Below are 8,382 nucleotides of genomic sequence, written 5' to 3' on the forward strand. Positions count from 1 at the left end.
TTTAAACACTTGATCTCTTCCCCTTCCTCTTCAATCTTAACTGCATATCTGTAAACACATGCTGCCAATTTTGAGGGGCAGGCAGAGGGCTCAGGTCGTGGCTGTAATTCCCAGCCTCAGTATAAACATCACTGGGTCCCATTAACTGCCTTGGGTACATAACCTCTGATTTAGTCGATAGTCAATAACTTGACCCATTAAGCATGATGAGCACATTCAAAAGCCTTCCCCATGGGAAAAATCATAAAACACCACATTCATATACCACTACAGTGCTAAACTACATGCCCATAACATTCATGCATCAATCAATAACCCCTACTCTTTCCAACATACAAATCATGCTCTTTACTTTAGCATGCAAATAACACATTCATATATTCACTGAATAGGTAATCATATAATCATATTAATAGTCAAGGTCCAGGCTCTATCATAATCTCATGCTTCCTAATAAGGCATGCAAATAAAGCATTTATATCTTATTTAAGTAGTTAAATATATAACCACATTAATAGGTACCATACCTTGAGTGAGCTTTTCTTTAGTGATGAGTGTACATGCCCAGCTTGTCTTCAGGAACCCTTAACCTTGGCATGCTCTGATACCAAGTTACAACGCCCTACTACTCAAGGATCGTTACACTGTGTATTTAAAATAGTGCTAAACTCGCTAAACGAGTCATTCGGTCGTAACCATGTAACTAAACGTGATTAATGGTTTAGGGTTAAAATTTTTTGTCAATGGTACCATCATTTCATTAAAATGCTTACCTCATACATGGGATCCCAAAATACATTTAAAAGGTTAATTACAATAAAAGAGTTACATCCTGCCGACCTAAGCAGCAAAATAGGGTTTGACCCTAGTTCCTCTTTAAACCCTCGGCCGTGGTGGTCGAGCAGCCACATATGTACACATCATCACCTAAGCTCTCCAAATCAAGGATGGTCCGGCTTTCTATTCCCCTTACCTTCACCATATAGCACTTGTGAGCCAAGACTCAACTAGAGAACTTAAACATGCTCATAAGCAGATCATAACATATTACCATATCATAATAAGCATGCCTATCGGTATTAACCCTATTCATTCATGCATAACATTCACATAAATAACTACAGTGTCATATGGGGCCAATTTCCCTAGATAAATGATCAATGCATCATACCGGAGCCCAATTCCCAAAATACATGATTATGGACTCATACTGGGGCACAGCGCCCAAACACATGATTAATAAATCATACTGGCTCAACGCCCTAGGATATGGGACTAATGAGTCACCCTGGGGCCCTTTGCCCTTTCCTCTGTATAATAAGCCTTGAAGCTGGCCCAACGTACCTGACGCTTTATCTTTCTCCAATCAATAGGTCAGTTAAGCGTATGATGCGCTCCTAGTTAAACTAAACCATATGGACCAGCACTCAGCGTGCTATTACAATCCTTGACTAATAAGTCAATGCTTTACAACCAGCACTCAACATGCTAATGTCGTCCTTGACTAATAAGTCAATGTTTTACGACCAGCACTCACCGTGCTAATGTCGTCCTTGACTAATAAGTCAATGCTTTACGATCAGCACTCACTGTGCTAATGTCATCCTTGACTAATAAGTCAATGTTTACGACCAGCAATCACCGTGCTAAGGTTGTCCTTGACTAATAAGTCAATGTTGGGGCCCAACCCTAGGATATAAGACTAATAAGTTACCCTGGGGCACATTGCCCTATCCTCTGTATAATCAGCTTTGGAGCTAATCCAACGTACCTGGCACTGAGTTTTCCTCGACCAATAGGTCGGTCAAGCATATGATGCCCTCCTGGATAAGCATAACCTTAATGATCAGCGCTCAGCGCACTATTGCCGCCCTTGACTAATAAGTCAATGTTGTACTCAATTATATAATGCCAACAGACATTCATCACATATCAAATATCTAGATATAAAGCATTCAGCATGCTTAATCAACAATCACAAGCATAATCATAATCATGTTGTAGAGTCCAAGAACTTTACTTAGCTAGTTAGATAGTAGTAGTAATAGTAATAGCTAGTAGTAGTTATGGTATGTTTAATACTATGGATTTTGGTTCAAACCGGGACTTAGTTGGACACTCGTAGTAACACTTATAGATTTTATAAGTTTAACCTATAGTTTAAGAATATTAATTATAACATAAGGTATGATTAATATAAGTGATTATGAAGATGACATTTATTATACTATAAGGTTTAGATAGACCCAATAAGATAATGACATTTGTCATGTGCATGTTTAATGTGAAATTAAGTATTTTTTAGGAATAGTTTATTAAGAGTAATATTTGAAAACCCCAGAGTCTGCCATCAGCTTTGAAATCATTATTAGACTCAGTCAAAGTTGTTTACTCAATTCAAATTAGGCTAAAAAGTGTAATTACGTGTATAATATTTCAGCGTATGTCGATATATCGCAGCTCTAGGGGGCGATATATCGCCACACGGGGATAGGAAAAACGCGTAACTTCTCACGACCATTTCGACAAGCCTCAGGAATATGAGCCCAGGCAATATATCGCCTATGGTAGGAGATATATCGGCTCTAGGGCTGCATTTTCAAATGATTTTGAAACTGAGCTCATTTTATTCCATGAACCTCTTGATAAGCCAGAATCTTTTTGACCGAGTCTTCAGCCTCTGCTGAAGGATTATTCAAATGTTTTTCCATTACAAAGTCATTATTTTTATTCAAGCTAAATGAATATCTTTTCATTCTTGAACTCTATAAATAGGACATAGTGCCCAGCCATTTCTTCATTCTTCAAGCTAAATTCAGAGCCTACAAGCTGCTAGGTTTACTTTAGAGTGTTAAACACTTGGGTTGGGGTTATAAGCTTTATCATTATAAGCTTATCAAACACTCGGGAAGTAAGGTTCATAGTGTGTTTATCATTATCAAGGTGTAGTTCGAGTATAGAAATTTCAAAGTTATTCCTATTCTTAGTTCCATTCTGTATTGTTTCATTAGTTCTTATAGTTTTTCTCTACTCATTTCCTAACTCGCTATTTTTATTCATGGTTAGGCATCTAAGTTCTTTGAACTTGAGGATTTTGATGGTAAGTACCTTCTCAGTAGTTTAGTTCATTCATTTTCATCTTTTTCTTTTAGAATACTCACCTTTCTCAATTATGGTTTTAGGAGTGTTCCAAAATCCCGTCCTTGTTCTCACATCCCGATTTGTGGTAAGGAAAATATGATAGTTCCTATGTGATATGTGCTATGTTTATAATATGTTGTGATTATGCTATAGTATGATTTATATGTTATGATATATGTATATTTTGGGGCTTATAGTTGTTATATAACAAACCCTAACACTTTTATGTTTTGGGCTTATAGTTGTGATGCAACAAACCCCAACACTTTTATGTTTTTGGGGCTTATAGTTGCTTAACTAGCAAACCTCATTATATTTTAAGGCTTATAGTCGCTTAGTTAGCAAACCCCAATAGTTACCATGTACATGGGTTAGAATTATGCTTGTAGTAGATTTTCCTTGCTCGGCATTAGGCTCATTCCCTTTTGTTTTATATGTGCAGGAAAGTAGTATGGCGGTGGTAAGATTCTTGGCAGCTTGGGATTGTGTATTAAGGGAGAATGGATTTGGTGAACTGCGCAAACGATTCGAGGGTGAAGTTGTTTAAGTCTTTTCATTATGATTTTCATGTATTTCCGCACTTAAAATTGTAACCATTTTATTTTATGTTATGTTTTATTTTCAAAACAATGGGATCCCATATCCTACTCTGAATTTTTTGTATTTTAACTTTTGTTTTACAGTTTTAATGAAGTGATGATTATTTCATACGTATGTTTTCTTAAAGATTAGTGTCTATGTATAGTAGTTATTATCGGTCCAAAGTCTATAATAAGTTAGGTCATTACACATGCACATACTCAGGCGTTCATGCTGTATTCATATTCCTGTTCAATAATTCGGGAATCACAAGCATAATCATAATCATGCATATTTACTAGGGACAATGCCCAATCAAAACTATATATAGCATTCAGACCAAGCCCTAATCATGTATGTCACATAATGGGTGCAGTTTTCTTACCTTTGATCCAAGTACAGGTTACCAATGAACGACCCTCAAGCACGATCTCGGTTCCGAGACCCTAGCGATTCCTAGTCACAACCATAATATAGAATCCCATCAATAACGAGTAAATAAAGGCTTCCGGACCAAGTCCTAGCCTCCGAGACCTCCAATTCGACCAAATTGGGTAGTAGATTCGATCCCGAGCCTTTAGGTTTGAAATCATGCCATTAAAACCTAAGGTAGCCATTTGTAACCAGGCAGACCACGACTTGACTCTAGCGGTCGCGATGCACCTCCTAGACAGACAGCCTCATCCTGGCTGGAAGGATACACGGGCCACGACTTGCCCCTAAGAGTCCTGGCACACATCTTAGGCAGAAACCCCTCCTGGTCCTAGGTTCACATGGGTCACGACGCCCAAGAACAAGGTCGCGGCCCAACTTCGAACCCAACAATTTTGTCCGTTTTTCCCATCTTAAAACCCTCCAGAGACCTATATATCCAAGAATATCAAAATCACAAAAACAAAGTTCCGAATCAAGTCCATATCCTGAAACCATCAAAACCTAAATCCCAATCAATTCAAAAACTCATCAAAATGTAAAATCTAATTAAAGCATAAAAACTCAAAATCTTGAAAACTCAAAACTTAAAGCTTGTATTACATCCAATTAAGTCATTTCCCAGTTAAATCGTCTGGCTAACAAGCTTCTAATCTTCCCTAGAATCGTTATGACTCTAACCTTGCTTGAATTCAAGTCCTAAAACTTGATTTTCCTTCGAAAATGCTCACGAACACCAAATGAGAGAACGGGAGAGAGAAAGAACCGTATGTTCTTTTATTTATTCTGTCAGGTTACTTCAAGCTTAAGTAACCTTAAGCAAATCCCAATGCTCGGGGCACCCAAAAACGTCCCTGGGGGCCAAATAGTCAAAATCCCCAGAATTCCCTCCTGATCTCACTAACTCTCAATATATCATCAAATAATCATTCCCATTACCCAATAACCTGGTAATGTACTAAATGCCCAATATACCCCTTGACTCACATAAAGTCAAGTATGGGTCCCGTTGTGACTTTCCCACTAGCTTGCTCCCTAGGATCGTCTCGTGCCAAGTAACCCAAATATATCCACATAATAATGTGGTCCCTCACAAATATCACATATATTCCAAATATACGCATAATGGGAAAAATTACGAAAATTGTCCTCTTAATCAGAAATGGCCCACATGTATTTTAGTACACCTAAACATACATATCAAGGCATACTATAATATAACTCACATAATCATATAATGATACTCATATATATCACATAGTCACATAATTTCAATAATTTGCCACCCTGGCACCCTAATCAAGGCCTTAAGCCTTATTAGGTAATTTGGGATGTTACAGGCAGCCTACTTGGCAAGGGCCTCCCTGATAGCTTCCCGCTGATTAATGACCCCTCCAATTCCATCTGGGTTGTCACCAGCTTCATCGCCATCTCGGCCACCAGCTCTGCGTTCCTATGAGCCAACAGGGCATCCTCGAACAAATCAAAGCTAGAAAATTCACGAGATATAATGATGATGATAGAAAAGACTAAACAGACATATGACTTACCATAGTGGCCTGATGATGAATGGCCTGGGAGATAAAGAGGGTGTCTTGGCTAGCCATGGTGATATACCGCCTGAGCTAAAGGGTGGACATGGTAGTCCCCACATTGGCTAACAAGTCTGCAGCAAGCGGGGTCGTGTCTTGCCCAAACTTATTCTAAGACCCGATCTCAGCTATCAGTCAGTCCACGATCTATTGGGGAGCATTGAAAGCCTCCAGAAGATCGATAAACTCCACCCTCCGCTAGATGAGAAGGGCCCTGGCAACCTCCTCCCGTTGGTATTCTCGAAGATTGATCTTCGATCTGGTTATCACCAGCTGAGGATTAAGGACAAGGATATTTTGAAGACGACCTTCTATACGAGGTATGGGCATTATGAGTTCTTGGTCAGGTCATTTGGTTTTGCCAATACCCCAGCAGCATTTATGGATTTGATGAACAAGGTGTTCAAGGATTTCTTCGATCAGTTTGTGATTGTCTTCATCGACGACATCTTAGTTTACTCCAATTCAGAGGCAGAGTATGAGAAACATCTCTGACGGGTATTATCAAGATTGAGAGAGCATCGGTAGTATCCTAAGTTTAAGACGTGTGAGTTCTGTCTAGCAGAAGTGACATTCCTTGGACACATTGTTAGTGGAGATGGGATTAAGGTAAATCCGGCCAAGGTTGAGGCAGTTAGGGATTGGCCGAGGCCAAGGAACGCCTCGGAGGTTAGAAGCTTCCTTAGACTAGCAGGATATTATAGGTGGTTCATAGAAGGGTTTCCAAAGATTGCATCACCGCTGACTGAGTTGACACAAAAGAATCTGAAGTTCATCTAGCCAGACAAGTGTGAGGGTAGCTTCGAAGAACTGAAGCAACGACTGATTACTGCTCTTGTGTTGAATCTACCTTCGGAGGGAGGGAAGTCTGTGGTGTATTGTGATGCATTGAGACTGGGATTGGGATGCGTGTTGATGCAAAATGAGAAATTTATTGCTTATGTGTCACAGCAGCTGAAGGACTATGAAGAGCGGTACCCTACCCACGATATGGAACTAGCAGCGGTAGTGTTTGCACTAAAAGTATGGCAACTAGGGAGAAGTATGAGATATACACCGACCATAAGAGTTTGAAATATTTCATTACCTAGAAGGACCTAAACATGAGACAGATATGTTGGCTGGAATTGATAAAGGACTATGACTGTAAAATCCTCTACCCCCCAGAAAAAGTCAATATAGTGGCAGATGCGTTGAGCTGGAAGGGCCCAAGACAGTTATTTAGTTCGAAGCAGATATTGAAGGAATTGGTAGAAGAGATGGCTACAGCAAGGATAGATCTCGTTGTGGGCCGGTTGGCCAATGTTACCTTATAGTCTACCCTCCTAGAGAGGATAAAAGAGGGTTATTTGGATGATGCGTAGTTGTAAGAGGTTAGAGGAAATGTCCTAGCTGGATTGGCTAAGGATTATTCTATTTCAGAGACAAGTTTATTATGGTACAAGGATCGGATCTGTGTTCCAATGGATATGGGTATTAGACGAGAGATACTTGATGAATCCCATACAACACCATACTCACTCCATCCAGGCACCACAAAGATGTATCAGGATCTACGGACTTTATATTGGTGGCCTAGGATGAAGAATGACATTGTTGAATACCTAGCCAAGTGTTTAACCTGTCAGCAGGTAAAAGCTGAACATCAGCAACCAGCGGGGTTGTTACAGCCTTTGGGTATTCCCGAGTGGAAGTGGGAAGACATTACTATGGATTTTGTGGGAGGTTTACCCAGGATGGTGGAGCGACATGACTCAGTGTGGGTGATAGTAGACAGATACACCAAGTCAGCTCACTTTCTACTAGTGAGGACAATATATATTGTAGATCAGTACGCGTAGTTGATGCGAGGGAGGTTTTACGTCTCCATGGGGTTCCTAAATCTATAGTATCAAACTGAGATCCCATATTTACCTCCAAGTTTTGGGGTGGTTAGTAGAAGGCTATGGGAACTCAGCTGAAATTTAGTACAACCTTTCATCCTCAGACAGACGGACAGTCTGAGAGGACAATTCAGATACTAGAGGGCATGCGTGGAGCATGTGTGTTGGACTTCGAGGGGTCATGGACTAATTACCTCCCGTTGATCGAGTTTTCGTACAACAATAGTTATCGATCAATGATTGGAGTAGCCCATATGAGATGTTATATGGAAGGAAATGTAGATCGCCCATTCATTGGGATGAGATGGGGGGAAAGGAGGTATTTGGGACCAGAGATGGTTCAGAAGACTACTGAAGCTATTGAGAAGATTTGAGCTTGAATGCTCGCTTTGTAGAGCAGACAGAAAAGCTACGCTGATCCTAATCGTAGAGATGTGGAGTTCCAGGTAGGATACCACGTGTTTCTGTGAGTTTCACCATTGTGAGGGGTGAGGAGATTTGGGAAAAAGGGCAAGATGAGCCCTAGAATCATAGGACCTTTTGAGATCCTGGAGAGTATCGAGCAGGTAGCCTACAGATTGGCTTTTCCATGGTCATTATCAGGAGTTCACGACGTATTCCACATCTCTATGCTTGGGAAGTACGTCTCAAATACGACTCATGTATTGGGATATGGGGGTCTAGAGCTACAGACTGATTTATCATATGAGGAGCGACCGAGTCAGATCCTAGATAGGAAGGATAAAGTTTTGAGG

The sequence above is a fragment of the Humulus lupulus genome, chromosome 7, assembly GCF_963169125.1.
Source record: "Humulus lupulus chromosome 7, drHumLupu1.1, whole genome shotgun sequence".
In the NCBI taxonomy this organism is placed as follows: domain Eukaryota; kingdom Viridiplantae; phylum Streptophyta; class Magnoliopsida; order Rosales; family Cannabaceae; genus Humulus; species Humulus lupulus.